The 25,494-nt window shown below is 43.2% G+C and overlaps 1 protein-coding gene and 1 long non-coding RNA gene across 2 annotated transcripts in view; both read right to left on the bottom strand.

Annotated features, from left to right (window-relative positions):
• The window catches only part of LOC141786460 (protein TMEPAI-like), a 94,196-nt gene that overhangs the window by 56,261 nt on the left and 12,441 nt on the right, over window positions 1-25,494 (bottom strand). The gene's annotated exons all lie outside the window — the stretch shown is intronic.
• On the bottom strand, window positions 7,023-8,646 carry LOC141786462 (uncharacterized). Its single transcript, XR_012597774.1, has 3 exons — window positions 8,495-8,646; window positions 8,285-8,396; window positions 7,023-7,523 (listed from the first exon to the last, which is right to left on the bottom strand). It is a non-coding gene; the product is annotated as an uncharacterized LOC141786462 (long non-coding RNA).

The raw sequence follows: 25,494 nt of genomic DNA on the forward strand, positions 1-25,494 counted from the left end.
AAAGTGTGAGACATACAGTGTAGCAGTGTCAGTGCAAAGGAGAAAGGAGTCGAGCGTATATGCAGAGAAAAATGCATGGTAAAGAGAGGTATGTGTGGAAGAAAACAAAAAGCCCTATCAGAAACTTTCTCTCTGCCAAACACTTGGCTGTGACCGCAGGCTGAACTCAGGAGTGGTGCTGAGCAACAGCTGCTGACAGAGGAGGCTATAAAAAAGGAAAAGATGCCGCAGATGAGGAAGCAGGCAGACCAGGTGCAGGGCAAGCAGAGGTTCTCTAAAGCCCCATTTCTACCAAGCAGTGCGGTTAGGTTAGGTTCAGTACAGTTTGGCACAGTTTGGTAAAGTTAACCCTGATCCCATTTGCGTTTCCACAGCAAACTATGCCCTCTTGTGGAGGGTGGCGTGTAGTCGGATGCCGAAAGCTGTTAAACAGTAGCATGACGCAGTAGCAGCGTCACACAGTTTACCCTGCTAATAAATTAAAAAAAAAAAAAAACGCAACACAGTAAACAAAAAGCATAGATGGAAGACATGCAGCATTCCATTCTCTCTGTGATTGGCATTCAGCCCTTTGATACAAAGTGCAATCAAGCTTTGTTTCAGAGAAGTCTGTGAGCCGCCAGGAGAAATGCAGCCGCTGTCAGGGTAAGTGACGATTTTTGAGACCAATCAACTGTCCGCAGTGTGTTGCTCCACTTTCCTAGAGCGGATCAGTTCACTCTGGCACCCATACGAAAGGGTCCCAAAAACTAGGATGGCTTGTCTCGGTTATTGAGGGATCTGTCCTGCAATAAAGTCAGTGGAAACGCCACAAAATGTGTGCCGTACCGAGTTGGTCTGCTTAGTGGAAAAACGCTTAAGTCAGTGGTTCTCAAATGGGCGTCCATGAGGGCACTCCAGGGGGCACATCACGGAAAAAGTTTGAGAGCCACTGCTCTTAATAACGGTGCTGCTGGTTCAGAGATAGACAAGATGTCTCAGGCTTTCACAGGGATGGGGGAGATATAAATAGACCCTAGGAAGCAGGGGGGAGACGGCGGGTTCAAACTGAGGGTGCAAACAGAGGGACAGATAGTGAAATGTGAAAAGCAGCTCATGGCTCACAAAAACGTACAAAACTCCCATCCATCTAGACGCTGCACCAAAAAAGAGACAGTCTAATACTCTCAGCAGCCAGGGAAGCTGGGAGGTCAAGGAAAGATGTGAGCTCGCTCTGAGAAGACTGCTGCTGCTCCATGGATTAAATAAGTTAGTGATACAGTTGATTTTAAAAATAAACACCACAAAATGCACTAACATCTAGTTGAGAGCTGCACTAACATCCAGGAGAGAGCTGCACTGATATCCAGTTGAGAGCTGCACTAACATCTAGGTAAAAGGTGCACTAACATCCAGGTGTGTGCTGCACCGATATCCAGGTTAGAGCTCGATGATATCCAGGTAAGACCAGCACCAACATCCAGGTGAGAGCTGTACCAACATCCAGGTGAGAGCTGCACCAACATCCAGGTGAGAGCTGCACTAACATCAGGGTGAGACCTGCACCTATATCTAGGTGAGACCTGCACCAACATCCAGGAAAGAGCTGCACCAACATCCAGGTGAGAGCTCCACTAACATCCAGGTAAGAGCTGCACTAACATCCAGGAGAGAGCTGCACTGATATCCAGGTAAGAGCTGTACTTAGATCCAGGAGAGAGCTGAACCAACATCCAGGATTGACCTGCACTGATATCCAGGTAAGAGCTGCACAAACATCCAGGAGAGAGCTGCACTGAAATTCAGCTGAGAGCTGCACTAACATCCAGGTGAGACCTGCACCTATATCCAGGTGAGACCTGCACCTATATCCAGGTGAGACCTGCACCAACATCCAGGAAAGAGCTGCACCAACATCCAGGTGAGAGCTGCACCAACATCCAGGAAAGAGCTGCACCAACATCCAAGTGAGAGCTGCACCAACATCCAGGTGAGAGCTGCACCAACATCCAGGAAAGAGCTGCACGAATATCCGGAGAGCTTCACTGATATCCAGGTAAGAGCTGCACTAACATCCAGGTGAGACCTGCACTGATATCCAGGTGAGAGCTGCACTTATATCCAGGAGAGAGCTGCACCGATATCCAGGTAAGTGCTGCACTGATATCCAGTCAAGCGCTGCACTGACATGCAGGTTAGAGCTGCACTAACACATAGGAAAGAGCTGCACTAACATCCAGGTGAGTGCTGCACTTACATCTAGATGAGAGCTGCACAGATATCCAGGTAAGAGCTGCACCAACATCCAGGTAAGTGTTGCACTGACAGGTAAGAGCTGCACTAACATCCAGGAAAGAGCTGCACTAACATCCAGGTGAGAGCTGCACCAACATCCAGGTGAGACCTGCAACAACATCCTGATGAGAGCTGCACCAACATCCAGGTGAGAGCTGTACCAACATCCAGGTGAGACCTTCACCAACATCCAGGTGAGAGCTGCACCGACATCCAGGAGAGAGCTGCACTGATATCCAGTTAAAGGGTGCACTGATATCCAGATTGAGCTTGATGATATCCAGGTAAGACCAGCACCAACATCCAGGTAAGAGCTGCACTAACATCCAGGAGAGAGCTGCACTGATATCCAGGTAAGAGCTGTACTTAGATCCAGGAGAGAGCTGAACCAACATCCAGGATTGACCTGCACCGATATCCAGGTAAGAGCTGCACAAACATCCAGGAGAGAGCTGCACTGAAATCCAGCTGAGAGCTGCACTAACATCAGGGTGAGACCTGCACCTATATCTAGGTGAGACCTGCACCAACATCCAGGAAAGAGCTGCACCAACATCCAGGTGAGAGCTCCACCAACATCCAGGAAAGAGCTGCACTAACATCCAGGTGAGAGCTGCACCAACATCCAGGTGAGAGCTGCACCAACATCCAGGAAAGAGCTGCCTCAACATCCAGGTGAGAGCTGCACCAACATCCAGGAAAGAGCTGCACCAACATCCAGGTGAGAGCTGCACCAACATCCAGGAAAGAGCTGCACTAATTCAGGAGAGAGCTTCACTGATATCCAGGTAAGAGCTGCAATAACATCCAGGTGAGACCTGCACTGATATCCAGGTGAGACCTGCACTTATATCCAGGAGAGAGCTGCACCGATATCCAGGTAAGTGCTGCACTGATATCCAGGTAAGTGCTGCACTGATATCCAGGTAAGTGCTGCACTGATATCCAGGTTAGTGCTGCACTGATATCCAGTCAAGTGCTGCACTGATATGCAGGTAAGAGCTGCACTAACACATAGGAAAGAGCTGCACTCACATCCAGGTGAGTGCTGCACTTACATCTAGTTGAGAGCTGCACTGATATCCAGGTAAGAGCTGCACCAACATCCAGGTAAGTGCTGCACTGACAGGAAAGAGCTGCACCAACATCCAGGTGAGAGCTGCACCAACATCCAGGAAAGAGCTGCACTAATTCAGGAGAGAGCTTCACTGATATCCAGGTAAGAGCTGCACTAACATCCAGGTGAGACCTGCACTGATATCCAGGTGAGACCTGCACTTATATCCAGGAGAGAGCTGCACCGATATCCAGGTAAGTGCTGCACTGATATCCAGGTAAGTGCTGCACTGATATCCAGGTAAGTGCTGCACTGATATCCAGGTAAGAGCTGCACTAACACATAGGAAAGAGCTGCACTAACATCCAGGAAAGAGCTGCACTAACATCCAGGGGAGAGCTGCACTAACATCCAGGGGAGAGCTGCACTATTATCCAGACGAGAGCTGCACTAACATCCAGATCAGAGCTGCACTAACATCCAGGTGAGAGCTGCACTAACATCCAGATGAGAGCTGCACTAACATCCAGGTGAGAGCTGCACAAACATTCAGGTGAGATGTGCACCAACATCTAGGTAACGACTGCACTGATATCCACGTTAGAGCTTGATGATATCCAGGTTAGAACAGCACCAACATCCAGGAGAGAGCTGCACTAACATCCACAGGCATTTGTAGTCTGCGTTATGAAATCTTCATGAGTCAAGTAGTGTAGCAACACAAGACATCAACTTCCTTGTCTTTGCTTTCTTTACCTTTCTGATTCTTTTCCTCTTCTGTTTTGTTGTTTCTTCTATGATTCTCTGTCAGACTGTTTTCCACCTACACCACCCTCTTTCTTCCATCTTATTTCTCTGTGGAGGCACCACTTGGGCAGTTCAGCTCATGGTTAAAACCGTGAATTTAAAAAAACCCTCCTGACTCCTTGAGGTGAAGATCTATTTGGCAACACAAAGGCTACATGTAAGCAGAGCATTAGATGAGTTGATGAGTGTGGCTCCTTCCTTCTAAGAGGCAGGAGTTAGGTGAGGATCATGGTGAGTTCCCACTCTCACCTGTTTCTTAAGATTTTAAGGAGATCATTTTACTATCTGCTGTTTATTCTGGGTCAGAATCAAGGCCTTTCTGCTGCCATTTCACACAACACACTGTGGATTGACACTGTGTGTGTGTGTGTGTGTGTGTGTGTGTGTGTGTGTGTGTGTGTGTGTGTGTGTGTGTGTGTGTGTGTGTGTTTGTGTGTGTCAGCTATAAAAGAAATCAGACAGAACTGGTGAAGAGGGCCTGGTCTTGCTGTTTCTGTGTAAGGCTAAAACACACCGTGCTTGAGCTCCTAGTCGGGGAGTGAGCGAGCTGAGCAGACACTTAGAGCTGTAACAGACTCACTGAGGAAGGCAATTTTGCTTTTAAAATGGGAGTTCCAGCCACCCACTCACACACATCCACAGATACAATTCATCATGGAAAGCAGGTTCCTTACGAGGAGCCATAAACTCTTCCCATTAAGATTCCTGTCTCATGAAAATAAAATTGCTTTAAATGGGTATTGCGGGGTGCTGCATAGCCGGCTGTTTATGGAAAGAACCATTATTACCATCCCAAAGGCACTGCATTTTTGACAACCAAAAATTTAGAGGCTGTAACTTTCCAGGATTTATGGATGCCTCTCTCACGTCAATGTGCAGGTGTGCAACACTCTGATCCCAGTTCTTTTAGTGAGGCCTAACCTGATGTAGACCTGGGTTGTAGGTGATCTGCTGGGTTAATCTGGCAGACAGATGGGGCAGTCTGTGGGTAAGCAAGGGTAGGTGGCAACCCTGTACGGCAGTAGTGCAGGGACGGCACTAGGCTGGGCCAGGCCAGATGCTGTGACTATGACCCATATCAATAATTCACACATAGGATCTCCATGCTGCAAAGAGCAGGGCCCCCAATCATCATTAGCAATGCGAGCCAGGAGCCACATTAGCTTCCTGCAGGAGGCCAAGCATAAAGATTAGAGACACGATGAGCAGAGAGCCTCTCGGCTGGGCTGAAACCTAAAATAGAATAGAATAGAATAGAATAGAATAGAATAGAATAGAATAGAAAATACTTCATTGAGCCCCCAGGGGAAATTCAGGAGGAGTCACAGCAGCGATCAAGAAACAAAAGTGAGAAAGTGTATAGAAAGTACAAAAAGCTCCATAAGGGTTGGGTTAACCCTAACCCACCTCCACAGGGTCCAGGACTGAGCTTCTTCATCAGTCTGTTTAGTCTCTGTCTGCTGGATCATGTCAGCTCACAGCAAGTGAAGTTCTTCCAATGTAGCACTAATGTGCTGGGTTAGCACAGCTAGCTCGTCCATCTTATTGGCGATAGATCTTACATTCTCATTAACGATGGATGGAAAGACATGTCCATGTTGTCACTTCTTAGCTCACACCTGAGAACCAGCACGTTGTCCTCATCTCCTTCTCCTCACCTTATGAGAAATCATCAGGCCTTGCACCAGTTAGCACTGGCATGCTACAGGCTGCTAACAGCTGAGTTCACATGTAAACAATGCAGCTATGGTTACATGTAGGATCTCCAGATAAACACAGGAGCAAAAATAGTAAAAACATCACTGAAGACAAAACCAGTTTGGTGTCCATGGTAGGGCTGCACAATTATCGCAATGTCAGCACATGCAATTACGTAATCGCAAAAGAGGTTATCGCAATCACAATGTCAGCACATGCAATTCAGATTTTTCTCCATGATAACCAAGCAAGTCTGTAGACCCATCATGACACAACTTTTTTTATTAAATCGCAAGCACAATCGCAATCACAATATTGTCTACCTAATCGCAAATCGCACCTTTTGCCCAAATCGTGCAGCACTAGTCCATGGCCAACAAATGAGCAATACCAAGAAATGATCCACTCCAAATACAGAGATGACAAAAAAAGAGACTAAAAAATGACATGGAACGGACAAAGAAGACAGAGCTACTGCAACAGGCAGCCACAACGGGACAGCACCTAGCAACAAACAACAACACACCTTCTTCATGTGGTGAGAGGAGCTGCCAGTTCACATTCAAGATAAAACAGGCTCAACACAACGGGCTTCCAGATCCTAGGGTGCCTATAGAGAGAGAGTGGCGACAACGGAAGATCAAAACGCTGGCTGATCACGTGGTCCATGTAGCCTCAAAAAGTTCCTGGAACTTGGTTGGCGGGCAATACAAAAATGTTAGGAAAACGATAATTGGTAAAGAACCTCAAATCAGGGTTCCCACTCTTTTCTAGAGATTATTTTCCAGGACATTTCCAGGACATTTCCAGGACATTTCAAGGACATTTCCTATATTTTTCCAAGATGTTTCTAACCCCCCCTCTATCTATCTATCTATCTATCTATCTATCTATCTATCTATCTATCTATCTATCTATCTATCTATCTACCAGTGGCGGCTGGTGATAAAAAATTTAGGGGGGGCGCAGTTATGTAGAGGATTAAACAAAAAGTGAAAAACAAAACAAAACAAAAAACCAGTACAGTAACCAATATAAGACATCTAAATAAAAAACACAAACACAATCAACTATATTTACATAGCACCTTTACTTGAAAAATAGTGCTTCACAGAAAAAAAAAACATAAAACAAAAAAAATATTTTCCCTTCAGTACTATTACTTGAACATAAATTTGGCCCTCCTTTCTTTCAGTCCAGCAAATTTGTCAATAACCTTTTGGTTAAAGTCAGTCATTTCAGTTACTAGCCCCTTTTCCATCGACAGCACTGCTAGAGCATTCAGTCTCTCTTGGGTCATAGTATTTCGGAGAAAAGTCTTTATTCGTTTTAAAGTTGAAAAGCATCTCTCAGCCTCAGCAGTGGTCATTGGTGTGGTGATGATGATCTTTAAGAGAGTAACTGTTTCTGAGAATACCTCCCCAAGGTTATTTTCCATAAAGAGGTGGAAGAGGTCCACAGCACCACGGCAGGCTTTGAACTCATCTTGGCTGTAAATAAGACTAAGCTCTGTCTTCAGCTTGTTTCCACTGAGCATGGGGTAGGCATTCACAGCGCTGGTCAGCGCATCTTCAGGGAAGGTCTTGTTGTAATGTGCAAACTGGTCACTTTGCAGTAGGGTGGCACTGACAAGGTGGTTTGTGAATGAGAACCTTTCCTTTGTGTGTCCAAATATGGTATCACAGACCTACAGAAAGAGGAAAGCATTGAAAAATATTAATTCCAAATTTAAAAGATAAAAACATTTTGTTTTCAGAATCATTTTTTATATATATATATATAAGACTCTTTAGATAAACTTTTAACAAAAAAACATCCTACTGTGGTGATTAAAGAACCAAAGAAAAAACATGGCAGTAGTATAGTTTTCTAGTGATTATCAAACAATTTAAATAGTTATGACAGTTTAGATCTCATTTGCAGCTCTTATTTTGTGTTGAGATACCATATTACACATTTACTGCTGTAGATGGGAAAGTCGTGGCCAGGATGTCTGATTGACTCTTGTGAATCCAGGTCTGTGATATGAGCTGGGTCTTTCAGCACAAAAGACTGGTGTATGGACATGCACAAAGCAAAAAATCTAATTTCCACATATCCATACTTGACTGCCAAAGTATATATTCCATTGGTGCATTTATTGTAATATAGAATTACTTAATTGGCATGTTTGTTTATGTTGCTTAATTAGTAATCTTCTGTTATTTGTTATGTGTAAACTCTGAAACTCATGTGTCTCCCTGACCAGAGAAGCTATTGTGGTAAGCCTAACATGAACACATACAAAGCACTTTTAATACAACACGTACTGCAGAATTAATGCATCAGTCCATTTTCTTTATGATACATGAATTTAGTTAAATTTTTGAACACTTCTATTAACACAAAGAAGTTAAAACATCCTCCTTTACTTTTCAGTGAATCGGTGGTTAAAACACTTTATCTCACCTCCTCTGCAATCCTTTGATGTTCCTGTGGACTGGTTGTTCGTCGTCTCTTTGTGGCCTGGGAGCTGCTGCTTTCACCATGGCTTTGCTCAACCATCGTGCAGACAGAGTCTCTGCACATGACAAGAAATTATAATAATAACAGATAGTTAGGAATTAGCGATCAGTGATTGCTAAAAATATTTGTGAAGTAGATGAATGTAGCCATTACCTGATCTTTTGAATGTCCTGCTGGAACTGCTGGATGCACCCATTAATATGGACAGAGTCTATAGTTCTTTTCTGAAGTTTGGCATACAGGAGATCCACATGAGGCATGATGTTATGAAAAAGCAAAAGAAAAAACTTAAAATCTTGATTCTCCAGCAGCATACCATAGGCTCCTGCCTCTCGAACAGTGTTGGGGTCAAAGTCACTGGAGTCTCTTATACTCTCAAAACAGTGAATGAGATCTTCTCTGTGCTCCAACACAGTATTGATGGCACGACTGTGAAAGTTCCACCTAACAGAGCTGGATGTGGGTAGTCTATGGGCCACTATTTTATCAAGAACACCTGTTCGCTTTGGTGATTTTGAAAAGAAGCTGGCAAACCCAGAAAGGTCTGAAAAAAAAATCCTTATTTTGGAAATGTGAGAGGTGGCCTCTTTCATTATCAGGTTGAGCTGATGTGCATAGCAGTGGATGTAGTGGGCATTTGGGTGGATATCTTGTATCTTTCTCTGAACACCTGCAGTTGCACCTCTCATCACACTGGCTCCATCATACGCCTGACAGATGAGCTTGCTTTTCTGGTCTTCTGGAAGAATGGCAGCAAGACGCTCTTCGAGTGCAGAAGAAATGGACTCAGCTGTAGCTGACGGCAGAGGGATGAACTCAAAAAATCTTTCCTGCAGGTTGTTTTTGCCATCAATATAGCGCAGCACAAGCACAAGTTGGGAATGTTTGGCAATGTCCATAGTTTCATCTGCCTGGATGGATATAAAGTCGCTGCCCTGAGCCTCTTGAATGATATGTTCCCTGACAGTGGTCAACATACAGTTACAGTCCAGAAGTTCATTTTGCACAGTTTTTGAAGTCCCTTTGAAAACAGTTGCGTTATCGAGATGTTCTTTCAACACCCCATCAAGAGAGGCAACGAAATCCACTAATCCACAGAAAATTCCGGGATTTTCAGAGCTCTCACTCTCATCATGGCCTCTCAAAGCTAATTCGAAAGCTCCACAAAATTTTACACAGTCTATTATTCGTGACAGAATGTGTCGATTCTTCGTCACCTCTTCATTGTGCCGTCTGATGCCAATCCGGTAGCCTTCATCGAGCTGCTCAGCGATGCTAAGGCCTCCAAAAAAATGTAGCTTCAAGCTGTTGTCAGGATGGGTACAGCTGCTCTCGTGCCTCTTGCATTTTTCTGATAAATGTTTGAGATCACGCACGCCTGTTGTTGTCCACAATTTATCTGTGCCGGTCGTTTGAAACAGTAAACAGGGGAAGCAATAAAACGAGTTACTCACGGCGCATCCACTTAGCCAGCTACGTTTCTCGTAGCTACCCCGCGAGAAACCACGAGTGTAAGCTCGTCCTCTATCACTTGTCTGCTGTGAATCTGTAAATCGGGCTGGTCCGGCCCAAGCTCCTTTACTCTTTTCTTTTCTTCAAGGCTGCGCCTCGCAAAAGGGTATCTCTGTAAAGAAATAATCGAGTTGTCCGCCGTAGTTTCACTTGAAGACGCCATTCTGTAGCTCTCTGTCATTCACAGTGTAAGGCCAAGTGCGCATGTGTAAATCTACTGATGCATTTACATGATTGACAACGTCCGTTGTCCAATTAAATGTGACGAAAAAATACAGTTACGAATATTTATTGGCTACTAATCAAAGTGGGTGTCTCTAGGGCGCAATTTTTGCGCCCCGAGGGGGATCCCTGAGGTGGCAAATGAGAGAGAAGCCTGCAGTCACATGCTGGGCAAAAATCGAAGGACGTTCATACATCTACATTAGACCGGCGCCCCTTTGTTTGAAAGGACGTATTTACAAGAAAATCCTATTCAAAATAAATAGTGTAGGTTTCTAAAAGGCTTTTATGGGGTAGTACACAATGCATTTTGTTTGAATAATGTGTAATAATAATTATATGATAATAATGATATTATTGGATATATTTCTGGGGAGGTCGGCACCCTTGCGCCCTCTATTGGCCAGCCGCCACTGCTATCTACCTTTCTTTCTATCTATCTATCTATCTATCTATCTATCTATCTATCTATCTATCTATCTATCTATCAGAGACAGATAGATCTCTCTAAGGAAACATGCAAATTTGATTGGCTGGCAGCGTCATGTGGGGTGCTGTGCCCGCTTGATGGCAGGAGGCAGAGAAACACCGCAGCTCAATTTTTCCAACTGAGAAAAGACATTTAGGCTATGCGCAGAGGGACAGGGGAAAACTGAATAATTTTCCAGGACCATTCAAGCTTTTCCAGGACATTTTATATTTTTTCTCATTTTCCATACGTTTTCCATGACTGGAAAACTGATTGATCATTTTCCAGGTTTTCCAGGTTTTCCAGGACGCGTTTGCAGGAACCCTGCAAATTAATACCTTGCGTTATTAGTGTTGTCAAAAGAATCATTTTGTCGTTAAATATCGATCCTGAAATTTAGCAAACGATTCAATATAAAGTTCCCCTAGTATCGATAGATCGGTACTCAACATCTTTACCTGGTTAGACATGTGCTGGCGTCAAAACATACACACAGAGCGCACATGGGGTGCATGCAGCCCCTCCCTCCCTGAGTCCTGCCTCATAGTTAAGAGAGAGAGAAAGACGCTAGCTTACACTGAATTCCAGCTGTAGCGGGTAACACCGACACTCCTACTAGCCACTTTGATGGGTTGAATTATTTAATTGTAGTTTTCTGAAACGGCATCTGAAATACTAAACCCATTGCAGTATGCGACGACGACACTACAACTCCCATGGCCACTGCCTGCACACAGTGTTTGCTCATTGGATGCGCTCGTCTCGAGTCTCCGTCTTGGACAGCCTGACAGCTCCCGGTGGTTAACGCCTGATAACGTGATTAAAAACTTCACTCAAGTCTTTTTGGCTCTCTATTGTAGACAAATGCCGGGGTTTAAGTCACAAACTAGCGCCAAAACTCCTGTAACTTTTTAAAAGTGAGGATGTTCATTAGATGGAGCTCATTTAAACTCACACTGCACCGATCTCACCAGCAACACTCACCTAGAGCAGGGGAGGGAGAGAGGAGAGGAAAGCAGCGCATGTTGAGAAGAGAAACTGGTTACAGATATGAGGAGCTGAAGGAACAATATTTAAACCTCCTAATAAACAAAAATTTATCAAAGTTATATGAAAAAAGTTCACTCTGGAAACAGTGGCGTTTTCTCCCGGAGGCCAAGGGAAGCCATGCTTCCTCTCTTTTTTCAGACTGCAGCTGTGTTTTAATGAAAACCCTCCTTTTTAACAGTTTCAATAATTCTTCTGTGTTCCATCACTATCATCTCTTCCTTATTTCTCTCCTCTACGAATTAAGCATTTTACAATGTGTAAAACAGCGCCCTCCTAAATGTTCAGTGGCGAATGCGTGGTGAAAATACGAGGAAGCCAAGCCGAGTTGGCGTCCCTTGGTGAAAAAAAACAAAAATGATTAACCAATCAGATGAGGCTGGGGTCATGACACTGCTCACCTGTGATTGGCCAAGACTGTGTCAAGGGGAGCCACCCAGTCTTTGGCCTCAAACCAATCAAACCACAGTATCCTCATCATCATCAAGCCACTGAATGAAATCAGGGAGATTAGCAGGTTAGCAGTGTGCACGAAGCGGCCGGTTGTGTGTTTAAGTGGGCGGTTGAATGAATTAATAAGATGTTTAAGATAAGTCAAGAGGACGATGTACGTGTGTGAATGAGTGACTGAGGGTGTGAGAGTGAAAGGGCGTGTGTCGGTGTTAAAAGTAAGTAAAATGAGCGCTCTCTGGGCGCTCTTACAGGTCATTCCATTACACGAAATAGCGATATACAAGCTGCAACATAGTCTTTTATGAACCCCACTCCCTAAAAATAATACAGATTAGAGGCTTTGTCTCACTTGGCTTCCTCAAAAAAAATCCCCACGCCACGGCACTGTCTGGAAATACCGTAAACAAACCAAATCATTCTAAATAAATAAAACGTATGGCCCAGTGTGACTTACAGCCTATCTGCTGTTTTCGTCTTCATGACGCATTTTTTTCTTTTGATTGATACGACTTTAAAAAAATGTATAATTATACTATGAAGTAACATAGTCCAGAGAGTATGGTACTTAGTTTATGTAAAATTACTGTTTCAAATAAATATGTAAGCAGACATTTTTTCTTGCTAGTTTTTTTCAAGCATAACAAATTTCATTCAATGCAATAATAAACTTCTCTTAAAATTAATTTGTCTTAATTGTCTGCATATTTTCATATTAAAGGAGCACAACCGTTTTTGAACTGAATACCTGATAATGGGGTTAAACATTTATGTAGTCTTGATTTAAGTGTAAACAGAGGTCATTTACATTTAAAAAGGTTGTAAATCTAGTTCAAGTAAACTTTACCACGTTTTTGTATCGTATCGAAGTTAGAAATCCAGTATCGTGACAAGCCTATGCGTTATATTAAATTCTATTTATTTTAATTGCCTTGAACTCTGCTAAGTTTAATAAACCTATATCTTCATTAACTGCAATAAAATTGTAATATTTCTGTTTTTTCTAAAGATGAGTTAGGCAGACTGACATGATTGATTTCCAAATCGACTACTGTACAATAAATCTGACAACAGCACAATAACTGCTTTAATAATTATTGCAAATGAATTTGAATTCTATCACTGTTGTTTTACCTCTTATCGCTTATAAATTGTATTAATTGCTTTGACTTGTTCTCCCTGCACTAAACCTGTGCATTTGTTGCACATGTATTTGTTGGCAGCAATAAACTGATATTTCCCCTTTTTTTCCGACAGGTGACAACCTATTATTTGTCAGTTTACTACACAATACGCCTGGACTTACAACAGCACAACAACTGTTTTAATGGAGGAATTCATTGCAAATAAATGGAATTTTATCATTATCTCTTCCTCCTTATAAATGCTCATGTTAAATGCTTTGACCTGTTATAAATTTAATATACGTGTATTTGTTTGTTGGCAGTGATAAAATGAAGCTTCCTCTTTTTTTCTCAACTTTCAGACTTGAGTGAGGCAAACTAACAAGTGACAACCAATTATTTGTCAGTGAAGTACACAATACATCTGGACTTACAACAGCATACTGATAACTGTGATCTAATATTTTAATTCACTGCAAATAAACTGAGTTCTATCATTTTCGAACTACTCCTGCTTATCCCAAACTTACTCTGAGGAATGCATAGTAACTCCCACAACTTTTTTTTTTCCTCAATGAACTGAAGACCACCATGAATTCCTTAAAAACTTTGACAGAAGTCAAACAGATCAGGACAACAAGCTGTTTTGTGTCATTTCCACTATGATGTCCATGAAACAGTCTTCACTAGGCCTGTCACATTAACAAATTTTGCAGGGCGATAATTTTCCAAAATATTATTGCCGATAAACAATATTATTGTCAATACTAGTTTGATTTTTTTTTCGATTTTTTCATTGATGTAATTATGATAAATGGGATAATAAAGTGAGTACACCATATCAAAAGCAAGAAACTTTAATTTCTTAAGAGTATTTAACTGTAGGTAAAAGGTCAGGATCTTTTAAATAAAATAAATTAAACCAAAAATATAATAAATTTAACAAACAAGAAAGAGAAAAAAAAATACAATGAAAATGAAATGGACTCTCTTTTAGAAAAAAATACATGTCAATGAAAATGATTAACCCTAATCAAAAACATTAAAACACAGACCCTGTCTCTAAATAAAAAAAAAAACACAAAAAATAAATAAATAAATAAATAAAAAAAACTATAGCCTAAATAAAAGGGAGTTTATACAGTTCCTGAATTGTTTGTAACATGTACTTTTTCCCAGTCAATCCGTACTGTCTGTCCAACATTTTTATTATTTCTGGCTTTCAACTGTATTGAAGGGCTGCATTTCTTTGGCAATGTAGCTGTCTTTGAGCGCCACCATTTGGCGCTTTTGTTTCTATTTACTTTGCAGACCAAAAGCCTCAGTAAGAGCGGATTGTCAAAGAACAAGGCTCCACTACACCTCCCCTTCTTCGCCACTACTTTCAAACAAATGCGACATATCAGCTCATTGGTGTTCATGAGCTCACACTTTGTTCATTCTGATAAAAAACAAAATATTCCCACACTGGGCCTGTGGCAGGTGGCTTAAGAACCGTATCTTTCATGCCATCACTCATATTAGAAGATTGCATTTTTGACAGATGCTCACTCCACTATAAATCCGCTAAATCCGCTATAGAACCTATGCACCCCAATGTAAGGAAAGATAGACGTAGTGAGCCATCTTCTCATTCAGCCTCTTTGGTCGAAAGAGAGGAGGACAACAAACATGCACGTGTCAGTTTATCGAGGCTGGCAAACTTACTAAGGACATTTTTATTTATCGTTCCGTTAATTGATAATTGATCTATTGATTATCGTGACAGGCCTAGTCTTCACCATGGTGTACTGCGCTGCATGGGGTTGCTCCAGCCGCTCAGAGAGGGCGTCCACATGTACGGCTTTCCCAAAGACAGGGACAGAAGACAGACATGGTTGACTAAAGTTGGTAGGAGCAATTTAGCTGTGACAAAGATTTAACAACAAAAATATATGAGGTAATCACATTCAAACAATGCATTTGTACATTGAAACATTTTCAAATACCAGACCACTAGGAAATTTGAAATTTAAAGTTGAAGTTGCTGTGAAGTTTCTCCGAAGTGAGCGGGAACAAAAGCTAACATTACTCCTGCATCTACAACCAAGGCCTGCAGCTGAGTGGGAGCTCATTCACTAATTCCCTTCCTGTGTAAGAACGAAGGACTTAAGTCAGAGACTTTGGAGGTCCCATAGCTAATCGCATAGCCTAAGATGTGCTGTCAGCTGCTGGTTCAGCAAGAAGATGTTTCGGGGTTGCTTCACCATCTCCTGAGGAGATAAGCTGGCTCCTCAGTGGCTGATAGAGGGCAAAAAACAAGACTATTCTGCTTTTACGTTATGAAAAAACTGTCCATTCTCATCCTGAGAAGTCTGCACGAGGCTTTTCAGATACACCATCAACTCTGTAGACAACTCAATGACATCATCAGAGACACACTCTGTGACATCATCTGAGACACAATCTATGACACAATCTGTGACACACTCTGACATCATCAAAGACACACTCTGTGACACAATCTGTGACATCATATGAGACACAATCTGTGACACACTTGGTGAACAACTCTGAAACACTCTGTGACACACTCTATAGGCTCTCATTTCTTCGACCAGGCGCATGACCGGTGCACTTTGCAAGTTTCCTGCAGTGCCAAGAGAGGCACACTGAAAGCGCAGAGAGGCGCAGGGGTGCTGTTATAGCTAGGTGGTTTAGGCCACAACAAGGAGGGGATGCCCACACAGTAAGCTCTTAACAAGGTTTACATTTTATTTGAAAATCATACTCAGACACATCATAATGGGTGCTGGAGGTCTTCGATCCATGGGAGAGAGAGAGAACACTGAAAGGCTCAGGCTTAAATGCCTTTCCACACAGGTGCAGCTTCTCTGCAATCACACTGCTCACTGCCTCCAAACTGCAGTGCCAGACACCCCAGACTGACCACCAACAGAGGGAGCCATTCCTGAAACAGAGGACCGAGGCAGCAGTACAGAGCCAACCATGCAAATGGCCATCACCCCCCCCCCCCCCCCCCCCCCATGAAAAAACGGAGACCCACTAAGGTCTTCGTTATCAATTTACACCCTGGAGAGTGCATCTGCCATAACATTTTCACGACCCTTAATGTGACAGATTTTAAGATTGTATGGCTGCAAGAACAACAACCAGCGCATTAACCTCTGGTTACTATTCTGCATGCTTGTCAAAAAAGTCAAAGGATTGTGATCAGTAAATATTGTTACTGGCTTTGAACCTGCACTTACATATACCTCGAAATGCTGAAGAGCCCAAATAAGTGCCAACGTCTCCTTCTCCACCACTGAATAGTTTAACTGGTGCCGCTTAAACTTACGTGAGAAGAAGCAGACTGGATAATCAATGGCCCCTTCCCCCTCCTGTAGCAACACAGCTCCTGCACCGACTCCACTTGCGTCCACCTGAATCTTAAATGGTTTTTCAAAGTTTGGAGCTGCAAGCACAGGAGAACAACAAAGCAGGTTTTTCACAGCAACAAATGATTCCTGACACAGAGGAGACCACTCAAAGGCAACTCCTTTACTCAAAAGGTTTGTCAGTGGGGCTACAACAGTAGAAAAGTTCTCACAAAAACCCTTGTAATACCCCACTAAACCCAGGAACCTCTCCAACTCCTTCTTGGTCTTGGGTACGGGGTAGCTATCGATAGCTTCAACCTTAGCTCTCACAGGTCACACTTCTCCTTGGCCCACGACCTTGCCAAGATAAGTAACCCTGGCCCTGGCAAACTCACATTTTGACAAGTTCACTGTCAGGTTAGCCTCAACCAAGCGACCAATCAGGGCCTTGAGACATTGAACATGATCATCCCAAGAGTCACTGTACACCACAACATCATTCAAATATGCTGTGCAGCCTGAAAGTCCCTGCAAAACTTTATTCATTAACCTTTGGAAGGTGGCTGGTGCATTTCGTAATCCAAAGGGCATGACATTATAAGAGAACAATCCTTTTGGTGTCACAAAACTGCAGATTTCTTTAGCTCTGGGGGTTATCGGTACCTGCCAGTAGCCCTTCAGAAGGTCTAGCTTTGTAACAAACTTAGCGCTTCCAACCTCATCAACACAGTCTTCAATACGTGGCAATGGGTAACAGTCTGGTTTAGACACAGCGTTCACCTTTCTGAAATCTGTACAAAATCGGTCCGTGTCATCATACTTAGGAACAAGAAGGCAAGGTGAGGCCCAGTTCAAGGCTGCAGGTTCTGCTATACCATTCTCAACCATGTACTGAACCTCCTTTTCCATGCGCTGACGCTTCTCAACAGGAACCCGATAAAAGCGCTGCTTAATTGGTTTGGAGTCTCCAACATCTATATCATGCTCCACCAGACTGGTACGCGACTGGGTGTCTGAGAACAAGGAAAGATGGGAATTAATCAGCTGTATGAGATCATTCCTTTGTACATTTGACAGATCTCTCAAAAGAAACTGTAAGTTGCTCAAATACACTGAGTTGTTAAGTTTTCCAGCAATACTCTGCTCAGATGGAACCAAAAAGTCTTCAAATTGAACAGGGACAGTTTTTGCCACAACACCCACAGCTTGAGACCGACTCACGGACCCAACAGTGATCCTCTTGTCCACCCCAACAGCCGCCTGCCTGTCATAATATGGCTTAAGAAGGTTTACATGACACCACTGGACTTTCTTCTTCCTATCAGGTGTATGGACAAGATAGTCACACTCAGACATACGACTCTTGACTGTGTATGGCCCATGAAACTTGGCCTGAAAGGGAGAGCCAACCACAGGCAACAACAGAAGAACTTGATCCCCTGGTTCAAAACTCTGAGCTTTAGCTTTATGGTCAAAAGACTTCTTCATTTTGTCCTGAGCCACACCTAGATTTTTCCGAGGAGTTGCACAAACATGGTACAAACGACAACAGAAATCATTCACATAATTCAAAATATTTTCAGGAGGGTCCACAGTCTTCCAGTGATCACTCAACACTGCCAAGGGACTGCGAACAGTATGCCCAAAAACCAACTCATTTGGAGAGAAGCCTGTGCTCTCCTGACAAACCTCTCGGACTGCAAGCAAAAGCCAAGGAAGACCTTCTTCCCAGTCATGTGAAAGCTCAGTGCAGTAGGATCGCAACATTGACTCCAGAGTCTGGTAAACCTCTCTATTGCCCCTTGTGATTCAGGATGGTATGCACTTGACACATTATGTTTTACCTTAAGCTGCTTCAACACCTGAGCAAAAGTGCAAGACATAAAGTTACTCCCCTGATCAGTTTGTACTACTTTCGGAATCCCAAAAGTAGACATGAAACTAGTAAGAGCTTTCAAAACTGGCTTCACTTTGACTGAGCGTAGAGGAAAAGCTGCTGGATATCTAGTACACTTACACATCACAGTAAGCAAGTAACTGTTTCCACTTTTACTCTTAGGCAGTGGACCAACACAGTCCACTAGCAGATACTCAAATGGATTTTCAGAAACCACAATTGGACACAAAGGAGCCGGCTCAATCTTCTGGTTGGGCTTTCCGGTCATTTGACATGTATGACAAGTTTTACAGTATGTTGAAACATCACGCTTCAATCGGGGCCAGAAAATATGCCGCAAGACACGATCATAAGTTTTCTTAACCCCCAATTGACCTGCAATTCCATTGTGGGCTAGACTCAACACCAGTTCTCTAAACTTGGATGGCACCACAACTTGAGTGACTTGGTCCACCTTCACGTTGTCAGCAACATGAGTCCACTTCCTGCACAACACTCCTTGATGCAGGAAATAACCATTTTCCAGGTCTTTTAATTGTCCCTCAGAACAAACCTCCAGAAACAAAGATGACAAAGAGAGATCTACTGCCTGCTCAGCAATAACTTCCTCCTTTCCGATGTCTGGAAAAGGCCAATGAAATCCTTGAATTTGTACCTGGACCTCCTCAGAATTCAAGTCCTCACCTTTCTCTGAACTCGCCCTGCTCATGGCTCGAGTCACCGCACACAGAGGGAAAACCTTTGGAAATTGTTTGACACACTCATCTGAACCTCCAGAGTATTTAGGTGACACACTCAGTATAAGGGATGGGGGACCATCTTTCCAGACCTTTGCTCCAGCCAAGTCATTACCCAAGATAACATCCACCCCAGCCATAGGCAATGATTCGCGTACCCCCATAATCACATCATCATTAATCAGGTCTGACCACAAAGACAGACGGTGTAATGGTACAGAGAGTGGAACCAGACTAATGCCCAGAACTGGAGTTGTATTGCCTGTGTCTGTAGCAGCTAAAAAAGGAAGCAGATGCTCCAAAATGAAGCTCTGCGATGCCCCTGAATCCCTCAAGATCCTAACAGGTTTCCTCTCACCGTCCTCAAGAGACACAAATCCATCTGACATGAAAGGAGCATAAATCTCATCCACCACTTTCAATGACTGCTCAGATAATGTATCAGACACCACTTGATTGCAACTTGAAGACACCAGACCAGCAGGCTTTACATACACACTGGACTCAAATGATTTCTGATCAGCATTGACATTAACCCGAATTGGGCATTCCCCTTTCCAATGACCTTTATTCCTACAAGAGTGACACACTTTTCCTGGATCAAATTTTCCATCGGTCCCTGGCACGCTTCTGTTACTGGCCTGTGAACTCTGATGACTCCCAGCATACTTTCCTAGACCAGACTTGACATTGTCCCTATTAGTACCATTTCCACTTCTGCGCCATTCTGAACTATTTGCATGAGTTAACACATACTCATCTGCCAGAACTGCTGCTGCTGAAGCTGTCTTGACCTTACTTTCATTAATATGTACAGCAATATGGTTTGGGACAGAATTTTTGAATTGCTCCAACACGATAAGATCGCACAAATCCTCATAATCATCGACATCTGAGGCAGAACCCCAGCATGCAAAGTGAGCAGCAATATCACGTGAAAACTCTACATGTGTCTGTTTTTCACTTTTTCGCCAGCTCCTAAACCTTTGCCGTTAGGCCTCAGGGACCAGTTCATATGCTTTAAGTACTGCAGACTAGGGCTGCACGATTATCGCAATCGCAATCGCAATCGCAATCGCAATGTCAGCACATGCAATTACGTAATCGCAAAAGAGGATATCGCAATCGCAATCGCAATGTCAGCACATGCAATTCAGATTTTTCTTCATTATAACCAAGCAAGTCTGTAGACTCATCATGACACAACTTTTTTTATTAAATCGCAAGCACAATCGCAATCGCAATATTGTCCACCTAATCGCAAATCGCACCTTTTCCCCAAATCGTGCAGCACTACTGCAGACTTTACTTTAGCATAATCCATGCTATCCACAGGACTAAGGGCAGAATACGCTTCCTGAGCCTTACCTGTGAAAACACATTGGAGCAACAACGTCCTATCAGCATCAGGCCAACCCCTAGAATCTGCTACCCTTTCAAACAAAGAAAAGAAGGTGTCTGGATCCTTCTCGTTAAACTTGGGTAACAAGCGCAGATTACCACCAACATCAAACCCTGTACAGCCACTAACAGACTGTCTTGAGGGACTAGAGCCCAAGAGAAACTCACTAGCTTTCCCTTCTCTCACCAGCTCAAGTTTTAACTGCTCAATTTTTAACCTCTCCCTTTCTAAAGCTACCTGCACCTCTGCTTCTCTTGTTTTCTGTGCCTGCTCTGCTCTGAGCCTTTCATGCTCCAATTGAAATTGCAATCTTTCCCTTTTAAAGTTAGCTTTCTCCCTCTCCAACTGCATGAACTGCTCAAATGACAACTTTTCCACAACTCCTGGAAGCTTAACATCACTGGACTTACTTTCAACTTCCAAAATGCCTGCTGCAACAGCCAGACCCTCAACAACAACCCTTAAATCAGCTTTCTTAGGAGGCTGTTCAGGTTTTTTCCAGCCTAAATGTACCGCCAAGTCAACCAAATCTGCCTTTGTAAACTGAGCTAATGTAGTACGGGATGCCCGTTGCAAAAACTCAGCAACCAATGGATTCCGGTGTTCTGTCGACATTGTGTTCAAAAACTCAGACACTTACCAACCAACAATACCGGTCTATTATCTGAGAAAGATAAAAGAAATGTTCAACCATACACTACCAAGAAAGGGCATGACAATTTAAAGGAGCTCCCCCCTAAACTGCCTAACCATCACTGACTAACTCAACCCCTAGTCTTCATGAGGTTACTTGCAATCAGGTACTTATGCACTGAAGACCGCTGAGATGGAAAAGCGACCAGCTAGGCTGGCAACTTCCCACAGCTCACGGACATGCTCCCACTGCTTTCACCCCAACACTAACACATTTGTGCCCAACGAAACCCAAAGGGGTAACGCCTCTGAACCTAACTGGGGGAAAAACAGAAATGCTCCCAGAAAAATGACTAAATTTATCAGCCAAAACCCCCTCCAGCAGCACTGATTAACCAAAAACACCACTTACCATTTACCAAAAGTCAAAAGTCTACACAAACAACCAACAAAAACTTATTTGAACCACCAACAAAAGTTTAAATGTGCTCTCAAACACTATAAACTTTTTCCACAATGAAAATCAATTCCAAAGAAAGCCATCATAACTAAACAAAATGAACTACTACTATGAGACAACCCTCCTCATTTAAATTGTTTGGACGAGCCCCCATTTGTTATAGCTAGGTGGTTTAGGCCACAACAAGGAGGGGATGCCCACACAGTAAGCTCTTAACAAGGTTTACATTTTATTTGAAAATCATACTCAGACAAATCATAACGGGTGCTGGAGGTCTTCGATCCATGGGAGAGAGAGAGAACACTGAAAGGCTCAGGCTTAAATGCCTTTCCACACAGGTGCAGCTTCTCTGCAATCACACTGCTCACTGCCTCCAAACTGCAGTGCCAGACACCCCAGACTGACCACCAACAGAGGGAGCCATTCCTGAAACAGAGGACAGAGGCAGCAGTACAGAGCCAACCATGCAAATGGCCATCACAGGTGCGCTTCCACGCCTCCCTTCGCGCAAATGGCAGAGAGGGTGGAGAAAAGCCGTGAGTGGGTTTAACACAGCCGAGCTCTCCCTTCACCAATCAAATGAACGCCTCTCCTCGCCTTTAAATGCCCTGCAGCCCAGGCGCAGCGTCTGATTGGTCTGAGTGATCCCCAGCACCGCGGAAACAGTCCTGGTAGTGAAGACGGTCAGAGCCGCTGTCCCTGCAGCACGAGAATGGACAGGAGGCGCATCGGAGGACTCGAAACACGTCATCGTGTGGACCAGCTCCCGGGACAGATGTAAACTGTTCCTTTGTCATTAATAGGAGTACAAAATTAAGAGACAGTTACACAGCTGGCTTAACCCTTCAGAATACTTTTGATCCACCTGCACTCCTGGTTTGTCATCGCCAAATAGCAGAACCTTTGGTGGTATACTGTATACTTTCCCAGTGTCTCCACCTCATCCTCCTTACAATAATGTACTCCATCTTTTTAGATCACGTTAAAAATAAAGACTAAAACAGAGAAATATGGAAATCACTGGTAAATCCTGAGTGACACACATTTATTTTGTCTCTTTTTCTTCGTCTTTTCTCTCCCTCTTTTCTTTGAATTACATGAAATGAGAGAAGCTAGATATATACTCAGTATCAGATGTTAAGGCTGTTTATTGTTTAATTGTAAGATGTGCATCAAACTTCCAGCTGCCGTCAGGTTAACTTTCCATTATGACAAACTGCTTTAATCTGACATCAGATGGGACGGGAAAATTAATATAGATATATGTATATGCTGGTTCAGACAGTTATATTAAATAGTGATTGCTGTGATTGTTTATTGCATTAAAATGTGCCAGACTCTCTAGAAACCTGCCTCTGAGGCTTTGTTGACATGTGTGCACATGTGCACCTGTCACTAAATTACAACTGGGCTCAGCTTTGCGCCGAGGATGGACCAGGTTGGAGCTGGCTAGCTTTTAGCGCACTTTTTTGGCACGAAATTTTCACTGCGCCAACATGAATCTGCTGACACCTCCCCCTGGTGCGCCGTCAACTCCCCCTGGCGCGCCGTCACACCCATCTCTGCGCAGACGGTCTACCAAATTCTCATATTGGCAGGGCACAGTGTGACATCATCTGAGACACACTCTGTTACACACTCCATGACATCATCTGAGATATAATTTTTGACCACCTCTGTGCCAACATCTGAGACACACTCTGTTACACACTCTGTTACATTATCTGAGACCCAGTCTGTGACATCATCTCTAACACACTCAGTGACCAACTCTGTGACATCATGTGAGACACTATCTGTGACCCACCCTGTGGCACACTCTGTGACATCATCTGAGACACATTCTGTGACACATTCTGTGACACACTCTGTGACACACTCTGTGACACACTCTGTGACACACTCTGTGACACACTCTGTGACACACTCTGTGACACACTCTGTGACACACTCTGTGACACACTCTGTGACCAACCCTGTGACACACTCTGTGACATTATCCGTGACGCAATCTGTGACATACTCTGTGACATTATCCGTGACGCAATCTGTGACATACTCTGTGAGATCATCTGAGACACAATTGCTGACCAACTTTGTGACATCTGAGATACAATCTGTGACACACTGTTACATCATCTGTGACATCTTCTGAGACACACTCTATTACACACTCTATGACATCATCTGAGATACTTTTTGCCCAACTCTGTGTCATCATCTGAGACACACTCTGTCACCAACTGTGTTACACACCCTGTTACATTATCTGAGACCCAGTCTGTGACATCATCTCTAACACACTTGGTGACCAACTATGACACACTCTCTGACACACTATTTGCCACAAACTGTAACACACTCTATGACACACTCTGTGACATATTCTGAGTGACTATCAGTGACACACTCTGTGACATCATCTGAGACACAATCTGTGACACACTCTGTGACATCATCTAAGACACAAGCTGTGACAAACTCTGTGACAAACTGTGTGTCTCCACAATACCAAAATTATTATTCGATAAGATACCTGCCCTAAACATTTTAATACTGATTCTTAATTCAAACCATTGCAAAACCTTAAAGTTAAAAAAAATGAACTAAATAAGCAACTTGAAGCAAGGCTGCCTCAAGGGAGTTTTTTGAAGTCTCTTTGTTTGCCTGTGGGGCTAAGGGAGATTTGTAAATTGTGCTTATAATTTACATATATATATATACACATACACAAAGTTTTATACATTACATGTAGAATCAAGTCCTGGAGTGAACCCGAACTCATTTATTATTTCTGAAAATTATTCAACTAATTGAAAACCAGAAAATGTTCAGCACACTGGAGTTTAGTTTCCACTGTGTGTGCTGAGACACTGAAAAGCACACTTTTAATATGAATAATCTTTTAAAAAAAAGTACCAGTGTTCAAGCAAGCTTTTTAGTGTGGCACACTCTATAACACACTATATAACACTCTGTGACACACTCTGTGATATCTTCTAAGAGACAATCAGTAACACTCTCTGCAACACAGTCTGTGACCAACTTTGTGACACACTCTTTGAGATCATGCGAGACGCAATCTGTGACACACTCTGTGACCAACTCTGTGACATCCCCTGAGAAACTATCTGTGAATCATCTGTGACATCATCTGAGACACACTCTGTGACATCATCTGAGACACAATCTGAGATACTATCAGTGATCTGAGACACAATCAATGACACACTCTGTGACACACTCTGTGATATCATATGAGACAGAATCTGTCACCCACTCTGTGACATCATCTGTGACACACTCTGTGACACATTCTGTGACACATTCTGTGACACAGTCTGTGACATCATCTGAGACACTATCTGTGACACACCCTGTGACAAACTCTGTGACCAATTCTGACACACTCTGACATCTACTGAGACACAATCTGTGACATCAGCTGAGACACAATTGGCGACACACTGTGTGACATCTTCCGACAGACAATCAGTAACACACTCAGCGACACATTCTGTGACCAACTTTGTGACACACTCTTTGAGATCATGCAAGATGCAATCTGTGACACACTGTGACCAACTCTGACACACTCTGTGACATCATCTGAGTCACAATCTGAGATACTATCTGTGAATCATCTGTGACATCATCTGAGACACATCGTGACATCTTTTCAGACACAATTTGTCACAAGCTGTTACACTCAGTAACACACTCTTTGACACACTTTTTGACATAATCTGTTACACTCCGTGACATTATCTGTAACACAATTGGTGATTAACTCCAGAACACTCTGCGACATCCTCTGAGACACAACTAATGAAACACT

The sequence above is a fragment of the Halichoeres trimaculatus genome, unplaced genomic scaffold (genome assembly GCF_033239565.1).
Source record: "Halichoeres trimaculatus isolate MK-OKI-2021-1 unplaced genomic scaffold, fHalTri1.1 fHalTri1_scaffold_33, whole genome shotgun sequence".
In the NCBI taxonomy this organism is placed as follows: domain Eukaryota; kingdom Metazoa; phylum Chordata; class Actinopteri; order Labriformes; family Labridae; genus Halichoeres; species Halichoeres trimaculatus.